This window comes from Hippoglossus hippoglossus, chromosome 3, assembly GCF_009819705.1.
Source record: "Hippoglossus hippoglossus isolate fHipHip1 chromosome 3, fHipHip1.pri, whole genome shotgun sequence".
Taxonomy (NCBI): domain Eukaryota; kingdom Metazoa; phylum Chordata; class Actinopteri; order Pleuronectiformes; family Pleuronectidae; genus Hippoglossus; species Hippoglossus hippoglossus.
In genome coordinates, this window is record NC_047153.1 from 11,993,838 (window position 1) to 12,013,227 (window position 19,390).

At 41.9% G+C, this 19,390-nt stretch overlaps 1 protein-coding gene across 3 annotated transcripts in view; it reads right to left on the minus strand.

Annotated features, from left to right (window-relative positions):
- Window positions 1-19,390, minus strand: part of fam189a1 (family with sequence similarity 189 member A1) — an 86,968-nt gene that overhangs the window by 25,625 nt on the left and 41,953 nt on the right. The gene's annotated exons all lie outside the window — the stretch shown is intronic.

Below are 19,390 nucleotides of genomic sequence, written 5' to 3' on the forward strand. Positions count from 1 at the left end.
TTGTGGAATCTTCAGATTCCATCCAGTTCTTTACCGATGCCGCCCCTTCTGTTGGTTTTGGGGGATTTTATAATAACGAATGGTTCGCAGATGTCTGGCCAACTGAAATCCATTGCCTCAATGACGAATCCAAATCCACAGCCCTTTATGAGCTCTACCTCATCGTCGTGGCTTGCACTCCATGGGGAAAAAAGTTGGGCTAGGAAACAAATTACCGTATTCTGTGACAATGCAGCAACGGTAGAAATCATCAATAAGGGCCGCTCAAAAACACTCAAACGGATAGATTTAGTCAAGGCACTCTAATTTACATTGCAAAAAATAATACTTCTTTCTGCCCCTTCTCTTCCATGACAAAATTTTTGCATCACCGCTTCCAAACCCATCGATTGGCACCTCTCTTCACCATCGATGGCCGCAAACCCATGACGAGATCCTGGTTTTCTACTATGCTTCATGATCTGGTCCGGAGCTGTGGCCTACCACCCGAACATTACTCTCCTCACTCATTAAGAATTGGTGCAGCGACGACTGCAGCTCTACATCTGCCTGCCGCCACTCTTAAATCCCTGGGCCGCTGGTCATCCTCTGCATACCAACGCTACGTCAGGTTCCATAAGGAGGACATTCTGCATGCCCAAAAGATCATGAGTTCCTGCCCCCTTGAGCCTGAATAATGTGTATATCTGTTCCGATGTAAAATCCTATTCATTGCAAATCTGGTGGTTGCTGGGTTTAGAACATTCGATCCGCTGGTTATTCACTGTTACATGCTTCCGAGGATCCACATTCACATGGTAGTACATTCCCCTCTAACCTTATGCAGTGTCACTACGTAGTATATTCTCCCGCAGGCCAATGCGCCAAAGGAGAATAGCCACGCCGCGGCGGCGAATGGCGCACATAACAGTTTTCACTATGTAGTATATTCTCCCGCAGGCCAATGCGCCAAAGGAGAATGGCCACGCCGCGGCGGCGAATGGCGCACATAACAGTCTCACTAGGTAGTATATTCTCCCGCAGGCCAATGCGCCTACGGAGAATGGCCACACCGCGGCGGTGAATGGCGCACATAACAGTTTTTACTAGGTAGTATATTCTCCCGCAGGCCAATGCGCCAACGGAGAATGGCCACGCCGCGGCGGCGAATGGCGCACATATCAGTCTCACTAGGTAGAATATTCTCCCACAGGGCAATGCGCCAACGGAGAATGGCCACACCGCGGCGGTGAATGGCGCACATAACAGTTTCACTAGGTAGTATATTCTCCCGCAGGCCAATGCGCCAACGGAGAATGGCCACACCGCGGCGGTGAATGGCGCACATAACAGTTTCACTAGGTAGTATATTCTCCCGCAGGCCAATGCGCCAACGGAGAATGGCCACACCGCGGCGGTGAATGGCGCACATAACAGTTTTCACTAGGTAGTATATTCTCCCGCAGGGCAATGCGCCTACGGAGAATGGCCACACGGCGGCGGTGAATGGCGCACATAACAGTTTCACTAGGTAGTATATTCTCCCGCAGGCCAATGCGCCTACGGAGAATGGCCACACCGCGGCGGTGACTGGCGCACATAACAGTTTTCACTAGGTAGTATATTCTCCCGCAGGCCAATGCGCCAACGGAGAATGGCCACACCGCGGCGGTGAATGGCGCACATAACAGTTTCACTAGGTAGTATATTCTCCCGCAGGCCAATGCGCCAACGGAGAATGGCCACACCGCGGCGGTGAATGGCGCACATATCAGTCTCACTAGGTAGTATATTCTCCCGCAGGCCAATGCGCCTACGGAGAATGGCCACACCGCGGCGGTGAATGGCGCACATAACAGTTGTCACTAGGTAGTATATTCTCCCGCAGGCCAATCCGCCTACGGAGAATGGCCACACCGCGGCGGTGAATGGCGCACATAACAGTTGTCACTAGGTAGTATATTCTCCCGCAGGCCAATGCGCCAACGGAGAATGGCCACGCCGCGGCGGCGAATGGCACACACATAGCAGATACCGATCCAACCGTCAGGCTCCGAATTTGCACAGTTTTGGGGGGTTACAGTATTAGCTCATCACTCCCATCATTCCTGTGTATCATATGGGGGAGTGATTAAGTCGGAGCCTAGACGCCAAACACTAAACCTGTTCTACTGTTGAATAAACAAACATTCAAACGTGAGTTGTCTGACTGAAATGGAGCGACGCCGGCGAGCTAGTTCTGGCAGGCAACTCGAGCTGCACTGTTTCAATCGTGTGACACTCATCATGTGACATACATCATGTGACACACTTCATGTGACATACATCATGTGACATACTTCACTCGCCACTACCATCTACAGTACTCATCCACCTCATTAGGCGGTCTATTTAAGCAGAGGGAATTCCCATCCCTCTCTCTGCTTCCTAACTACTACGCAGTATCACAGACAATTGTCTCAGCCCCTCCACCACCCCAGCATCCACCTGTAGGCTCCGACGGGGGGTTACAGTATTAGCTCATCACTCCCATCATTCCTGTGTATCATATGGGGGAGTGATTAAGTCGGAGCCTAGACGCCAAACACTAAACCTGTTCTACTGTTGAATAAACAAACATTCAAACGTGAGTTGTCTGACTGAACTACAGTCTTTGTGCTGTGATATCATTTATAGAAGCATCTCTGAAAAGACATCATCTTGAGCTATAGTTGGGGCTTAATTCTTTGGGCAAAGTAACCAAAGATTGGTCAGTTTTCACCAGATGGGAATTCTGGGTATAAAAAGACAATTTGAAACAGTGTTAGAAAATCCTCTGACTGCAGCATAAATTAGTATTTAGTCTGCAGCAGTACTGCGACACAACGATATTTATTTTCAATTATCCATGAGCCACCAGAGATGGAAGTAATGCTGTTCTGTTTCTGCCGCTCAGCAGATCACAAACGCTCTGTTTCAGTTTCCCTCTGATACCGTACATCAATCCTCAGGCCCACACTGAGCTCAGAAACATCTGCGAACAAAAGGCACTTTTAGGACAGAAGGAGATTATTAATGAATATTTATAAAGGGGGGGGGGGGGGGGGGGGGGGGGACAATATGATATATTGGTATTAGAAGCCTCCAGATCTTGTAAACTGTTCTACTACTTAAAAAATATACTGAAATACACACAACCTGGGGGTTAAGCCACAATCAGTAAAGAACACAAAGTGTCTCTTATGGCAGCCCTCACTGACTTTATAAACACAAAAGAAAAAGCAAATCTACGGCTGCAGCAGCTGGTTCTCATTGGTTCCCACTGTTAACTGAGGTCAATTTCTACCTCTTTGCACCCCCCCCCCCACCTACAGAGACCGGAGGTGTATTTATGTATGGATGTGTGCGTACGGATGTGAGTGAGTGAGTGAGTGAGTGAGTGAGTGAGTGAGTGTGTGTGTGTGTGTTCGGGCCTCATCACCAGGATTAGTTGTGATAGGAGCTGAGTGACCCTGAGTTCAGTGCAGGTCCAAATAAACAGTGGAGGTGTTGATACAAACTCTCAGCAGCAGAACCCCGGGGACGTCACACTAAACCAGATGTAACGACTTCCACAGACTCCTAATCCTGCCGGGGAGCAGCTTCATCACAGGCACACACATCGCTTTAAATGCTCCTGCGTGTGTTTAGAGACACACACACACACACACACACACACACACACACACACACACACACACACACACACACACACACACACACACACACACACACACACACACACACACACACACACACACACACGCGCACACACACACACACACACACACACACACCTGCAGAGACCATAGAAACACTAGTGGGATTTTGAGGATTTACCAGTGAGCACAAAGAGCACACAAGCAAATTGATCTAATATAGTTAAATATGACACAGAAATTAACATATTCACCATATAATTATTACTATTTTACTCATTGGAAGAATATTTTTACAATATATAAGCGAACTGACCAACTGGCTTGCAGGAAAGTTTTCATTCATCATACGTCGATTGCCCCGAAAAATACAAGAGAGACAGACAAAGCCAAGAGAAAGTGCATATGACGGAATTAGAAGGCGACTAAAACAAAACGTCCTGTTACTTTGAATAAAACTGGGGACTTCTCGGGGTTTGAACATTGGTGGAAACATTTTGGATAATGTAAGTATACATGTCAACAAAATATAAAACACAGGTCTAGTCGTTTCGAGACATTTTAATGAAGAATTGTTACATATTATTTCTTTTCACAACACACTGGGGTTGTGATGTTGACGATAAAGCCACATCAAATATTTCTACAGTAATAATGAAAGTAAGACAGTGGACTGCGCACGCTTTCAACACAACCTTTGACAGACACACAACTCAGCACATACTGTAAGCTGTTACCACAGAGATCACAACTTCATAACGAGCCTTGAGGTTGTGTTTGATTTTCCTGCTGATATACTAGGTGTGTAGTTTGATTCTCTTAGTTGTAGACTGGGAGAGGAGAGGAGAAAAACAGCACACTGTGCCTCCTGACTTTCTAGGCTTTGATGTGTAGTCATGTTGACAGCACGTCAGACTGCATCTCCACAGGATGTGATGGATTAGTTCCTGTGGTTGGAGACATCATGCGGAAGTTGGAGTCCGACACCTTTTATCGGCAGATGAGACTTGGTGCCCTGGACATGAGGCGTGCTACACTACAACTTAATGTTGCACTACGTTTTGAATTTAACCTTTTGACTCTTTAATAATGTGTGTTCACACTTCAAGTCAAGCCCTCTCCCTCCAAACATCCCCGTGAGGAGAGGCGAGATAATAGATAGTCAGACAGGCAGTACTTGGGCATTCAGGGGAGGTACGAGAGCTCCTTGTAAGAAGGTAGAGGAGTTCATCTCTATGCCAGTGCTCACACTTATTGATTAAAAGAGACCATGAAAGACAGTATCGCCCTGAGGGTCAGTGGCTGATTAACCCCCGCTTCTCAACATTTTAATCAACCACTGACCTCTAATGAGCTAAAACAGGGAGGCTCTGCCTGCTCTGCTACCCCCCAGGCTCCTGGTGGGGGGCTGCTGTAATGAGACAGGCCTGTAATGAACATGGTCCGAGTAGACACTGACACCAAACAGAAGAACGACGGGGACTTTGTCAAGGATTCTCCGTGCTTGTTGTGGTTCATTAAAAATCCAGGATGACGTCTCGGTAAGTGAGTACACTGTGAAGTCTGTTACACACGAGGCGCAGCACAGGCTGTGATGTGTGATTGTAATCAAACTGTCAGAGGGTGGAATAAAATGAACAAACTGTGGCTCCTCTGACAAAACTTGAGAAAATATGGCAGCCATCACGTGGATCCCATATTAAAACACCTTATGCCATGAAAGACGATATAATGTAGTGGAAAAATCGTGAGTAATTTTACTTAATCTATCGACTAGAAAAGTTATGTTTGTTCATATATTTTGTATCCCTTCTGTTCAGCCACGTAGCAACATGACACTGTTGCTTGATCAGTTGCTCCATCACTTTGGTTCAGACTGAAACATATCAACAGCTATTGCGTGGATTGCCATGAAATGTGCAGACATCCGTGGTGACAGACTGGTACATATTCAAATGTAGCGCGGGCCATAATTTTCTGTCCGATCTCAACCGTGCCTGAGAGAAAACTAACCAAACCAGAACTGAAAGCACAGACATTGTTTGTCTGGTGTGAATCCCTGAGGCTGTAATGTGGTGACACTTATTTTGTAGTTTCATTTATTTTCCTTCCTGACTTCATTTCTTCAATATACACTCTGTAACCTGCCAGTACATTAACACCAGTTACTGGTTTTAATGTGGCGGATTAATATATATTAGCCATCTGCTTTCATGTGCAGCTCCTCAACTTTGAACATTTTAAGTTGAAAAGGAAGTTTTCAGTATTACCACGTATTAATCAAAATGTCAGAGAGCCCCTGAGACACCCTGTATTTTGCAAACCAATTTAAATGTTCTCCTATGACACCAACATTTGTGGATACACAGATTTGCACTGAGCTACAGAAACTTATCTTGAAATCATAGTCACTGTTTTGTTTGTCTCTTGTGTTTGTTTATGTGTTTTCCTCATAAATATTACGAATCTATATTTTAAAAACGATAAACTGAGCTGAAAGAAATATTTTTTCTAAATGCTCTTTTATTTTTCTATTTTAGACTGTAGGAGAGCAACGTGACCCGGGCTCTGCCGAAACACCTCTGCTGCTGCTGCCGCCCGGATCATGCCGCTTTGCTCCTGTGAGCCATCAGATAAGCTGGTCTATCTAATTCATATTCTAATTAATATGGAGCCACACTTCCTGTTTCTCTGGGCCTTAGGGGGGGGGACATCATTCATCGGGTTTTATCTGGAGCCGAAGGTTCCCGTGCACTAAGCCAACGGGGATCTTTCACACTCTGCCCACACTTTCTCACATTGGGCTCATCCCTTTGTCCACTCCTTAACATGTCAATTTAAGGAAGATGGTTATTGAAGGTTATTGTAGTGTGTGTGTGCGTGTGTGTGTTCCTGTATCTTACTGAGAACCATTTTAAGCATAGATCCTACAGAGTGAGGACATTTTGACTGTTCCTCACTTCTTCAAAGGGCTGTTTGAGAGTTAAGACTTGGTTTTAGGGTTAGAATCCGGTTTAGGTCAGGCTTAGGGTTAGGCATTTAGTTTGGATGGTTAGAGGTAGAGTAAGGGGCTAGGGAATGCATTATGCCAATGAGTGTCCTCACTAAGACAGAAGTACAAACATGTGTGTGTGTGTGTGTGTGTGTGTGTGTGTGTGTGTGTGTGTGTGTGTGTGTGTGTGTGTGTGTGTGTGTGTGTGTGTGTGTGTGTGTGTGTGTGTGTGTGTGGTTTTCTATGCTGAGAGAAACAATGTGGTAAACAAAGGAGATGAATTGAGAGAAAGACGGAGACAGGAGGATTCAGTAAGCTTCCCAAAGTGCCTCACGGGAGACATCTTTAGTGTATGTGGGAAACAGAGGAGTCGATCATTTGTTTTATTTTTCACTCTGTGGAGCCAAACACTTCTCATATCGGTGACATTCTGTTGATGTACACCTTAGTTTCTTTAATATCACTTTGTGAGTAGAATGAAATTAGGGTTTGCAGCAGCCTGAGTTTAATATACAATAAACACAAAATTAAGTTTAAGCTCAGCTGCACGGTAGAGATGCATTTAATAAAAAATAGCTTGTTTATTGAAAAAGGTTGAAAGAAATCCAATCAGTCTGTGTGATATTATAATATTACACTGGCATTTGTAAATGTGCTACAATCATTGGCTATTAAAATTCTTCCATATCTGCATAGATAACAACCAACAAGTGAAACAGGAGATTATTTCTGCTATTTGAAACTATTATTTAGAAACATCTATATTCTCTGGGTTTCTAGGAAAGAGTGTTTCACCATGTGGAGATGGCAAAAATATAAATATGCACCGATCAGCCACATCATTAAAATAGGTAACTGGCTTTATTGTTGGATATTGTTGGATATCGTTCAGTTTTTAGTGTGACCTGTTTCAAAAGTGATTTAAAACTTATTTTGTATTTTTAATTAGGAGACAGGAGCTAAAACCTAATGTTTGAGAAAGAGGCTGAAAAGAGGAGCTGCAGCAATGGACAGTTTGAGGAAAGTCATGTGTTTTCTGAACACTGAAGCATGTAAACATTATGAGGGAATTCCAAAAATGTAATTATGAACCTGAATTTGCATAATAGGTCTCACTAAATAATTTTCTATGGCTTATGGCTTGAATGAGTGAAAACACTTTCTTCAGGCTGGCAGCAAGGTGGCTTTAGAGAGGCCGATTTTCTACAGGAGCTTTCAGGAGTATTCAACAATAGCTGCTATTTATGGTTAATTATACAAATTATACTGTTATTGTGCACTGTGACTGGGCAATGCTTTATAACAATCCAAGAATTGTACTTGACTTATTGAGCTTGGTCTATTTACTTTAAGGGCAAAGAAAGAATTTCATTGTACAGGACTGACAATAAATGCTTTTTTATATAAATATATACTGCAATTCCTTACATAGCTTAATTGCAACAAAGACACAAACACAATAGTCTATTTTAATCTGTAGGAAAGAAATTTAAATATTACTTTTAACATTGCTGGTGTGAAATACAGAGTTAGATAAAATTGAATACATTTAGATAAAACATCCACACTGTGCCGAAATGAACTTTAGGATTTTAATAAAGGATGCTGGAAGAATGCAAAACGTTGTTGCCCAGCAACAGGAAAATATTGGTTTTTTCTTGGCGGAGGACCAAAGAAAATGTATCAAAACAAACCTAAAACTTTTGACTCTGCCTTTGTCCTTGTGCCTAAAGTAACATCTCAACTCTCGGTATAAATCTTCTTCTCATATTCCTCTCTTTTTGTTTTCCCTAAACCTTATAAAATGTGGCAGGAGTAGCGATAGATGGAAGTGCCTGAAACACCCATCACACAGCTCTGTGTGGGTTTGTTGGGGAAACTTGAGGGAAATAGCAGCTTTACGTGTGAGATATGGGTGAAAATATGATGTATTACACCTTAAATATTTGAAGTTTCATTTTTTGTATTCACTAGTTGCACAGGAGCAACACTATCAGAGTCAGTTGTTACTGACAGACAAAAACCAAATCACTCATCAAACATGATATGTACTTGTTTCTGTATAATTCAGTATCCATGTGCCAATTTAAAAAAAAAAGATGAGTTTGGACAATGAGAATAAGTTTGTAGTGGATTGTCTTTTTCGTTTTAATCAGCTCTTCATCAGTCCCCAAATATCTGAGTTATCATTTTAAATCTGCAGTCTACAGGGAACTAGCCTTCTTTAGCTCATTGTTTTTATCAATTTGTTACTTTTTTAGTTGTTTAACTTTTTTATAGTGTTTAATTGAGAATCTCAACTTAAGTCCAACCCACGTAGAAACAGAGAGAACATTCCACACAGGAACAAGGATTCAAACAGGGATTCAAACCAAGGCAGTGAGTCGACAGTGCTAACCACTGAACTGCCGTGCCACCACTTCATGTTAGATGTATAATTATTTTTCATTTGCTAATCTTCTTTAATCAAACCTTCAAAATGTGCAACACTGCTACATTACAAAGCCAATAACTCTGTTGTGATGTAAACAAAGTGGGGTTGACTAAAAGTGTTTGGATATAATCCACCAACGCGAGCCTTTGAGGCAAAATCCAGGTAGATCCTTTTCTTTCACTTTCCGATATCAATTCAGTTGAACTGTGTTGTTTGAATAAAAGAGGCGTTTATATCTACAGGTGTGCTGGGATTCCAATGGGTGGTTATTTTTATAACATTGCACAACAGGCCAGCTCTCATTTCAGGTGCTTCTCCTACTTCTGGTGTCCTGCCAGCTCTGGAAAAATAGCTCGAAAGAGGAGAGGAAATACAATCTAACCACAAAATCAAAGGCTACAGAGAACGTGTGAATGGGAGTAATCCCTTCCCAAAGCTATTTTTCAGAGATTTCCTTATGTTTGAAAACAGCAGCTTTTTTTTTATTTTGCTGATTTTCCTTCTTTGTACAATCCCAAACACCACCCTGCCCTCAGTGCTCCTCAGCTCACACTTTCGCACACATATGCACTTTTGTTTTGATCCCTCACTGTCCGTCTGACACACACACACACACACACACACACACACACACACACACACACACACACACACACACACACACACACACACACACACACACACACACACACACACACACACACACAGTCTCTGTTTTCCTGTAGCAGCTCCTGACAGGTGGTCCTGCGGGGCCCATCTCAGTTGGCAGTGGGCTACATCTCTCACTAAAGCCTCTCCATCTGGGTCAAGTCAATGAATAACAGACCTCTAAGGAGGAGGGAGACAGACGATGCACACACAATTGCAAACACAGAGACTGATCTGGAATCAGCATGCTTGAATATTTTGTCGGAATATGTGATTGCATGTGTGCATCGTGGCATGTGCCTCTACGTGTTAGTGTCATATCTCTCAGTGTACAACAGTATGCTTGGATGTGCCGTGCATGTGTGGGTCTGCATGTGCAAGCAGTCCAAAGACAACAGTGCTCACAGCTCCTGACTACGCAGGATGGCAGACAGAAGTAAATGGATCAGCATTTACTGTTGACCGTTTTTATGCACCAAATGGATCCCCAGAATTTTTTCAGTCTTTACTTCCTTCCCGTGCTACAGTTTGAAAGAGCTGCACTGATGCACCACAGCAGGAACTGTTGAATAGCACCAGGAAAACTCTAGCCAAAAATGTATTCAAGAGAAAAATGTATAAAGGAGAAAATGTGTGCTTGCTGGGTTTTGCCTCCAGCTGGTTTCACAAGAAATTCCACAGATGGATTATAAAAGGACTTTTTTTTCTGTGTCTCTATTAGAAAGAAGATCCTTATTTGAATAGTTTCATAAATACCTTGAGAAAAAAAAAAGCCTTTTATAAGCTACACAACAATGATTTTTGTTGATGATTACATTTTTTTGAGAGTTTTATAAGCCAGGATATGAGAATTTTATAAACCCATAAAGGGCATTTGATGCCTCCGCTGTGCACAGCAATAATAAGCTATTTCACATCGTGGTAGTCAGTTTGCTTGTTTGAAATAAGGAAATAACCACATGTTGTGAAATATAAGTAACAGCCAAAAAACACCATGTCAGCTGCTCTAGGTCAGTCGCCCTGACAACCAGAGATGTATGTGATACTTGGATTTCCATCACGCAACATGCACAAGCCAGATAAACTCTGCAGGAAGCCAAAACCTTAAGTCAGATGATATATATTCTGATGTTATCGAAATATACAGTGAACAAGTTGTGTAAATTATATAACTATATCTCATATTATTTCATTAACCACACCTTGACTTGTCAAAACAATCATTTTCTTCAGGGCTGTTTGTAGGTTTGCTCTTCTTCTTATACCAGTCTCATGGGAGCTCTACTTTATTCATCATCAACAATAAATTCACGACAGATAACAAATAACTTCAGCTTTAATATTCATTCACACTCAGCACTTTCAGCCGTCATTTAATCATGTCAATAATAAAGTGGCAGAGGACGAGTAAGTGTTTCTATTCATAGTGTGCTAGCTGCCTTCTCAGTGTGGCAGCAGTTTGTGTTGAATGTTCCTGTGTCTACTTAAAACTAAATCTAGTATATGCTCCCAAACACTGACTCAGCCGTCCATACATTCACAGCAAGACATGGAGGCATGAATCATGAACACAAACAAGTGCACACATTGAAATCAATCCCTCTCCACCTCCACTAAACTTAGAGGAGAAAACAACCTCAACAGAATCCCTCGCAACAGGGTTTTCTTTAGGAACTAGTGCAGTGCCCGTTCTAAACTTGCCTGTGGTAATGCTGGTTGCAGCTTTCTGTCTGAAACTGTGAAACTGTAAAAGTGACCTGCAATAATTGAGCAAAGAGTAAAGAGAGGTTGCTGGACTCAGTCCACAGAACCCTGAAGCCACCGCTGCTGCACAAAGAGTTGTTCACCTGTTTATTCAAAGGGGGACCATAGCTGGACCTCCCATCCACAATCACTACTGCACAGAGTCTTACTCCAGATAACTTCACCTAAGCAAGATGGCAGCATCCATACCTGGAATATTTTTGCTTCCCATTGTACAGTGGGAGGATATTGAGATGCATGGTCCATTTCTACTAACATATCAATATAAGACATTCTTGCACAAAATGAGAACTGGGAATTTTGTCCCAATCACTTACAGTGAAATTAAATTATGTAATCTATGCAAGTTTGACTGAATTTAACATTAATTTATCGAGTTTTTATTTGAAAATGATCATAAGGCTTATTTTCAGACAAACAGGTGTTTCTATAATAAATAGAAAGTATCACATCCTTCTCAGTCTGTTGTTGTCAGGTGTCATCTGTTGTTTTTATGTTAAGACATTTTCCTCTGCCGTTTCTAAAGTCAGTACTGGAAGCAAATTTAGAGGCGAATGACCATTGCAAGTTTGTTCAGTTGAGATAATCATATCACTTCATCCATGTGCTTCCTCCAGACCGCAAAAGGTCAAAAGTCTGTTTACAGCAGTTTCCTACATCCAGTTACCAAGCAGTGGCTGAGTCTCCAGCAGCAACACACCAGGCCTGCCAGAGCCGTGGAGTGGTGGTGGTTGCCGTGCCACGGTATCAACTCACTCAGCTGTGAAATATGGCTGACAGGATTGTGTGCAAACCACAATTACATCTCGAGTTCCTGACAAGTGACCACAGAGCACTAGTTGTTCATTCAACTGTGGAATATAAACTTGTGGACCTTGCCTCTAATGCCTCCATTTGCTCAAAACACAATCACTGCAATGTCACACACAGTTCTAACCGTTTGCTACAGAAGGAGATTGGCAGCGGTGTGACAGGAGGGAGAGAGAGAGGAGCCCATTGTACTGCTTAACAATAGCTGAAAGACGAGCGCAGGCAATGTGTGTGTGTGTGTGTGTGTGTGTCTGTGTGTGTGTGTGATCGGCTGTGGTGAATTTCTCATCAGCTATGATTTTATCGTCACTGCATGTTGTCAATGTGGCATTTGAAAATTTGGGAGCATTTTACTTTGGGACTGAGAAGGAAAAATACACAGAGAAAAACATTTTAGTCCGCGAGACCTTCAAAGAACAAAAATGCAAATTTATTATAATTTCTTGAGTATTTAAAATAGCCCGAGGTTTGCTGATGAAAATCTACCTCACGTGACTCAGGCGCCAATCATCCCCACGGATTTGGTGATGTGTTAACGTTTGATTTACTTTACGCAGTAAACTGAATCAATAATCACGATCTATTACGAGTGACCAATACAAACAGTGAAAGGAGAAAACAGCTTAATGGCTAACAGTGTGTTTTCCCTTCATCATACAGGGTTTTCCCTTGAAGTTACTGCAGAAACTGGCAAAACTTTGAGTAGATTGGATATGACGCAATTAAAGGCAACCAAAATGAAGCGTCCTTTTGCCTTGAATAAAATTGTAGATTTTTTTGCATTTGAACCTTTTGGATAATATAAGTGAACAAGTCAAAATATATAACATAGGTTGAGTCGTTTCTAGACATTTAACTCTTTAAGTAAATAAAATAAAGTGCAGTGACAATGTTCTTTATAAAATACACAAAAGCCTTGAGACGTAAAGTGTGGAGTGGCCATTATTGCGGGCAGCAGAAGAGACTTCAGGGACAGATTCATGTGTTTTGTCACTGCTGTTTTTCAGGAAACAAGCTCTCTGTGTGTTTGGTAATTATCCGGTGTTGTGTTGAAACTCTGCAGAGCTCAGCTCATCAGCCTGACACACAGGAACTGTTTGCAGACGACAGGTAAACACATAATGACATTAAGAAACTCAAAATCCTCCCTAGTTTGTTTGCCTCTTTTAGTGAGTGTGGCTGTGGATGTGCTTGTGTGTGTGAGCATGTCGGGATGGTTCACTGAACCAGATGGTGCTGGATTCTATAGTTTACTGTGTGGACATGAGGCTTTAGCCTTTTACATGAGCTGATATTGGAGAATGGAAAACGTTTGTACAAGTTTTTGTGAGCCTTCTATTCTGAGACAAAATGCAGAGCTGGGATAATGATCATCTCTCCATGATATTCACACTTCTACACGTGCAGACATTTTAAATACAGCTGCAAAACCATGTCACAAAACAATCATGTAACCGCTGTGCGATATATATTTACAGCCTACTATCAACAACAACACTATAAATAATCCACTGCGGGATCATTGCGATCAAAAGAGAAACAAACCACTGAAGACTAAAAGCTGCAGTTTCTCATTGTGCTTTTGTGTCTTATTAGGTATTCATGAATTAAACATTTAGTAGCCTCAGAGGGCAGGATAGTGGTGTACAAACCAGAGAACGTCCGTTGTTCATCTTCACAAACACCCGAGCTTTTTAAAAACTCCCTGACATCACACACCTTGTGCCTCATCTGTTTAAATCAAACATTACACAGTTGTAAATTTCTTTGCTTGAAATGAAATTACAGAGAGAAAAGGCAGAAGGACATGAGAAAGATTAAGGATTAAGACGGAGTCCAGCATTGTCTGTCTGGGGCCAAAAACCTGGGGGCTGATGCAAAGTGTTAGGCCCCTCATAGCCGAGACAGACTGAAACACAGACAAACCCTGGTTGCCACAGAGGAACAGAGGCTGCTAATGGGCTAATTTCACTCCTAATTAGAGAATGAATTTGTCCATTTAGTTCTGTAGGAAAAATGCTCAACTATGGTGTGGGCTAAATTGGGCTGACAAGACCCAGCGCAACTGATGCACCGCTTATTGATGATTCTGTTAATTGGATGAAAAAAAACAATTTCTCACAGACGTTGTGTAGTTTCGATTCGTTGTTGTTCTAGTGCTTGGTGATGAATCTTCATCCCACAACCGTAGAGATATTTCTGTTTCCCTGTCGCAATCAGTCAATGTGCCATCTCGCTCTCTCTCTCTCTCTCTCTTCGTCGCTCTCGCACTTACAGTATATTTATGGGCTGTCAGGGTCGCAGGCTGTCACAGGGAGCACCTCATAAACCCTTTCACCAATGTCCCGCTGGCCCTACTGTAGTTATGTGATCGTAATGGAAAGTCTACAGTTATGATGATGCTGTTAGTGATTTGTGTGCATAGTTAGTGAGATATCTGGAGGTGTGGAGAGCATAGATGGGTGTGTTTATATGAGGATTATAGTTTTAAAAAGTGAACCTGCTGCCCTGTGTGTGTGTGTGTGTGCGTGTGTGTGTCTGTGTGTGTGTGTGTGTGTGTGTGTGTGTGTGTGTGTGTGTGTGTGTGTGTGTGTGTGTGTGTGTGTGTGTTACAAGCAGACAACAGTGTGGAGAGCTAAACAAATTTCCTCTGGATTTATCCCCAGGAAACCTTCAGACATCAGTGTGTCGCTGAAGCTGTGCTGTAAATCACACACTCTTCCAAAATAAACAGCCACACACACATTTGTCAAATTATGTTCAACCAGTGGGGACGAGACACCCAGACACACCTCATGCATAACTAATATTTCTCGGCTGCCAGATAGTCATGAGCACAAACCTGCATTCATTCCAAAATTTGTTAACACATCCATCATTTTCAGTTTTCTCTAAACATAACACAAGGAAAACAACAAGGCCAAGGTCCATAAACACAATGAGTCCAACAAAAGATCCACAACACAACACAGGCTCCAGACAGAATCACGACAATTGCTAAATCTAATTGTATATAAGTATAATCTGATAAGGTCATCAACTGCAGGCAAAATATGACAAGAGTGGCGTCTGTGGTGTTATGACGTGGATGTTGATAAAACCTAGCAAGGTGAGGCGATGTGACTCTTTGACAAAATATAACTTCCAAACTGTATAACATTACCCATGGAAATTAATTATTGGGCAAGTAAAATGATAAGTAGGAAGAAATTCACCTACTTCAATTTTCCATTTAAGAAAGGGAAAGAATGCATTGTGCATTCGTAGTAGTCATGGAGCTGATGTTATAATACAAGAAAATGCTGAATTGGAAATGCATTCATTAAAATTGAAATAACTGACCATTAGAAGCACATATGCAGGTATGAAGAGGCATGTGTTGTTTGTACCATATGCCCTTTCACTTTAAAAGAAACTAGTGAGAACAGTTGAGGATTCCTGAGACAGAAACTATTTACTGCAGACTAACTGTGTTGTTTCCCCGCAGGGCAAACAAGGACTCTCTACCCTCCAACTCTGTCTCTGTCTGTCTTTCTCTCTCGAAACACATAATCCATCACAGTCACAAACAGCAGACTGCAGGTAGTCTTGTCTTTCTCCTGGCACTGAGTGATACAGAGTAAATCTGCTGTGGCATTAATGCAGCAGACTAGACTGGATGGAAAACTGCAGTGTTTATTAGCGGTTTAAGATAAGGAGGAAGAGCGGGATTTTGCTTCAAAACATGAACACGGTGCGTTTTTCTATTCCACAAAGCACAATATACAGTATCGATAAATCTTTCATGGGGAGTTAAGTACAGGGAAAGTTTGGGGTCAACAGACTTTCATATTCAACACATCATCTCTCTCCACAATGTGTGCACCTGTTTTTCCACTCAGGCTTACACACAACTCCTCTCTCCAGCCATCCAAACATTGCACTCAGCATCACGAGTCGACATGACTGCAACGTGTCGGAGCCAGAGATGTTTTACACGCCTTCTTCTCTGTCTCACCTTTTCTATTAATAACCCATATCTGTCTCTCTAATACTTCAGGATAAATACAACAATGGTCAAATATAGGCAGATTCAAAAGCATGTTATGCTGTGTCAAAGTATGGAAGGATCATTGAAATAAAATGGCACCATTTATTTTTATATTCTAAACAAATTGATGTCGGGTTGCGGTTTATGGTTTAGTCTATAAATTAATAAAACATGTACATCATTGCACAATGAAGAAGTAGAAATGAATATTAATTTCTTGCCTAGAATTAGATTAGAGCAGAATCTTCTATTTGATAGAAGATTGATGACACTATAATTCCTGAATACAGCAAGCAGAAGCTAGATAGCGGTTAGCTTATCCATCCACTCATCCATCTTCTTCCACTTATCCGAGGTCTGTTCGTGGAGGCAGCAGGCAATGCAGGGTGTTCCAGACATCGCCCTCCCCAGTTGTCCTTCTCCTCCCCGGGGATCCTGAGGCGTTCCCATGCCAGATGGGATATGTAATCCCTCCAGCATATTCTAGGTTGGGCATACCCAGAGAACCTCCAATGGAAGGTGCCCAGGAGGCATCCTGAGCTTTGCACTATCAACACGAAGGAAAAGCGGCTTTACTCCGAGCTCTCTCTGGATGTCCAAACGCTTCACCCTATCTCTCAGACCCTACTGAGAAAACTCCTTTCAGCGGCTTGTATCCACTATCTCCTTCTTTCGTTCACCCCTCAGAGCCCAAGAAAATCAAAAGCTTTGCCTTGTGGCTCAGCTCCTTCTTCACCACAACTGACCGGTACAAAGCTGATGTCACACCGATCCGCCTGTCCTTCCCCTCACTCATGAACAAGACCCTGCGATACTTTAACTCAACTCACCCCCAACCTGGAAAGAGCAGTCAACCATTTTCTGCCTGAGGGCCATGGCCTCGGACTTGGGGGTGTGATGAGACGGATGAGACTCTATTCAGCTTTTGTATAAATTAAACAAACTAAATATTTGTGAGCCAGGTGTTTGAAGACGGATTTTGTAACAGACAGAACCAAGTTAGTGGTTGTCCCCAGTTTCCCATCTAAGATCATTTTGTTAACCAGCTGCTTGTTATTGCTTCAGTTTTAAACAAGCAGACATGAGAGAGAGATTAATCATCTAATCTCACTCTTAGCAAAATTATTTTAATTTCCCAAAGAAGTAAAACTATTCCTTTAAATTATGTGTTTAAATTTGCGGAACCAGAAGATAATTAAATTAACTAGGACACATTAACCATTTGGTACTTTGACATAATAATGTTCTCAAAATAGTTATCAAATAAATGCATAAATTATCAAAGTAATTGTAGATTAATCCTCTGTTGACTGAGTAATTGAGTAAGCGACCAATCCTTTCTGAACTTAATTGTTTCTTCGAGTAAAATCCTAACCTGCCCAGATCACACAGCATTTTCAATTACACCAGCTAAGCAAACCAAGTCTTTGATGCACATACTTAAACGGTTTGGAAAATCTCCAGTTATTACGGATCACGATTCAGAGCATGGCCACCCACAGTTGGCAGATGGGTTGGTGCAGCATTGCCAGCCGGTGTATTAGTCACCTGCCAGTCAGAACTGGGTCCAGGCCAGAAATGGAAAAGCTGTCATGTCAGGACTGAACATTAGATGCTACAATAACAGTCATAACCCCCCCCCCCCCCCCCCCCCCCAGATATTAGCTATTAGACCACTCTGAAGACAGAGAGCAGCGGCTGTGGACTGACACCTCTGTGTCTCTGCTGGCACGGACCCTTCCAGTTAATAAGACAAGCTCTTTAAGGAATGAAAGGTAAGAGGATTTAAATCTTTTACAGTGCACAACGTGTGACCAATTTCAACTGACACCTTGGCGATGGGATATTTCCTCTGATCCCTAAGAGCCAAAATGATTCACATCTCTTCCTCTGGTCTAACATTACAGAAGAGGAGGAGGCAGAGGATAGTATATGTGAGGCAGGCAGGGAAGCGAGGTGATAAAACTAGAGGGAGCGAGACAAGTAATATGCAGTAAGGGGGGAGGGGGACACATGATGTGGTGAGGCTGCAGAAATTACATGAGATTATTTATGGCATTAGGAGAGCATGAAAGAGAATTGGGCAGGGGCTGGTAGTTCATGCTTTACCCCCAATCCTCATCTCTGCTTTAAAAGGACAGAAGCACTGAGAGATACATGGACAGAGAGAGATCTGATGTGCAAAAACATTTATTAAAGTATTTTATTATGTCTGAAATTTATATGTTCCTGAAGTTAACCCAGGCTGATCTTCTGGTATTCCTTAAAAATGACACAAAGCCGAACATTTTGACTTTATTCTTATAATATTATCATAATATATATAAGTTTCCCCTTTATTTGGCCTGAGTGCTCTGTCGTACCCTGAGATCACCCAGATGCAAAGCAATACTGCATCATTTTGGTTTTTACAACGTATTAATCCAGGTATTTATATAGAAAGTAGCACATTGACTCCTATTTTGCGTTTTAAGAACAAATCATGTTTATTCAAATGTTTAGGACTTGCTCTCAAATTTAATAGATGTCTAGTTATTTAAGAGTAAATCCCTTCAGTGAATGTCTTCAGGAGCAGACACCTTGACACATGTTTTATAACGACTATAAAAAACATTGTTGGTGAAGATGAATAATTAATCAGCAGAAGCAATGAGTTTGATTCAGAGGCAGCCTCAGCCAATTACTTGCAATAATTTGAACATTTGATCTAATGTTAAACTGAACTAAATGAATAATCAATAATTGAACTGAATGAAACGTCACTGTCTGAATCATCAGTGTGCTACTAAATTTTGTATATGACTTGTATGAGATTTACAGCTGTGGTAAGTTTTGTTTCCTTTTCTGTAAATTTCTACTTATTCAAGCACTTCTTACATATAAATATTAGAAATGTGATGAATTAATCACATTAATCAGTGTTGATCAATGTCGTTGGACTAATTCATTCTTGTTGCATGATCCCCAAAACCAAACAATCGCTCTATGAATGAGATGCCCTGACGATGTTAACACACGTCCCAAGTTACTTCACAAACCATTTACAAGCAAATTCC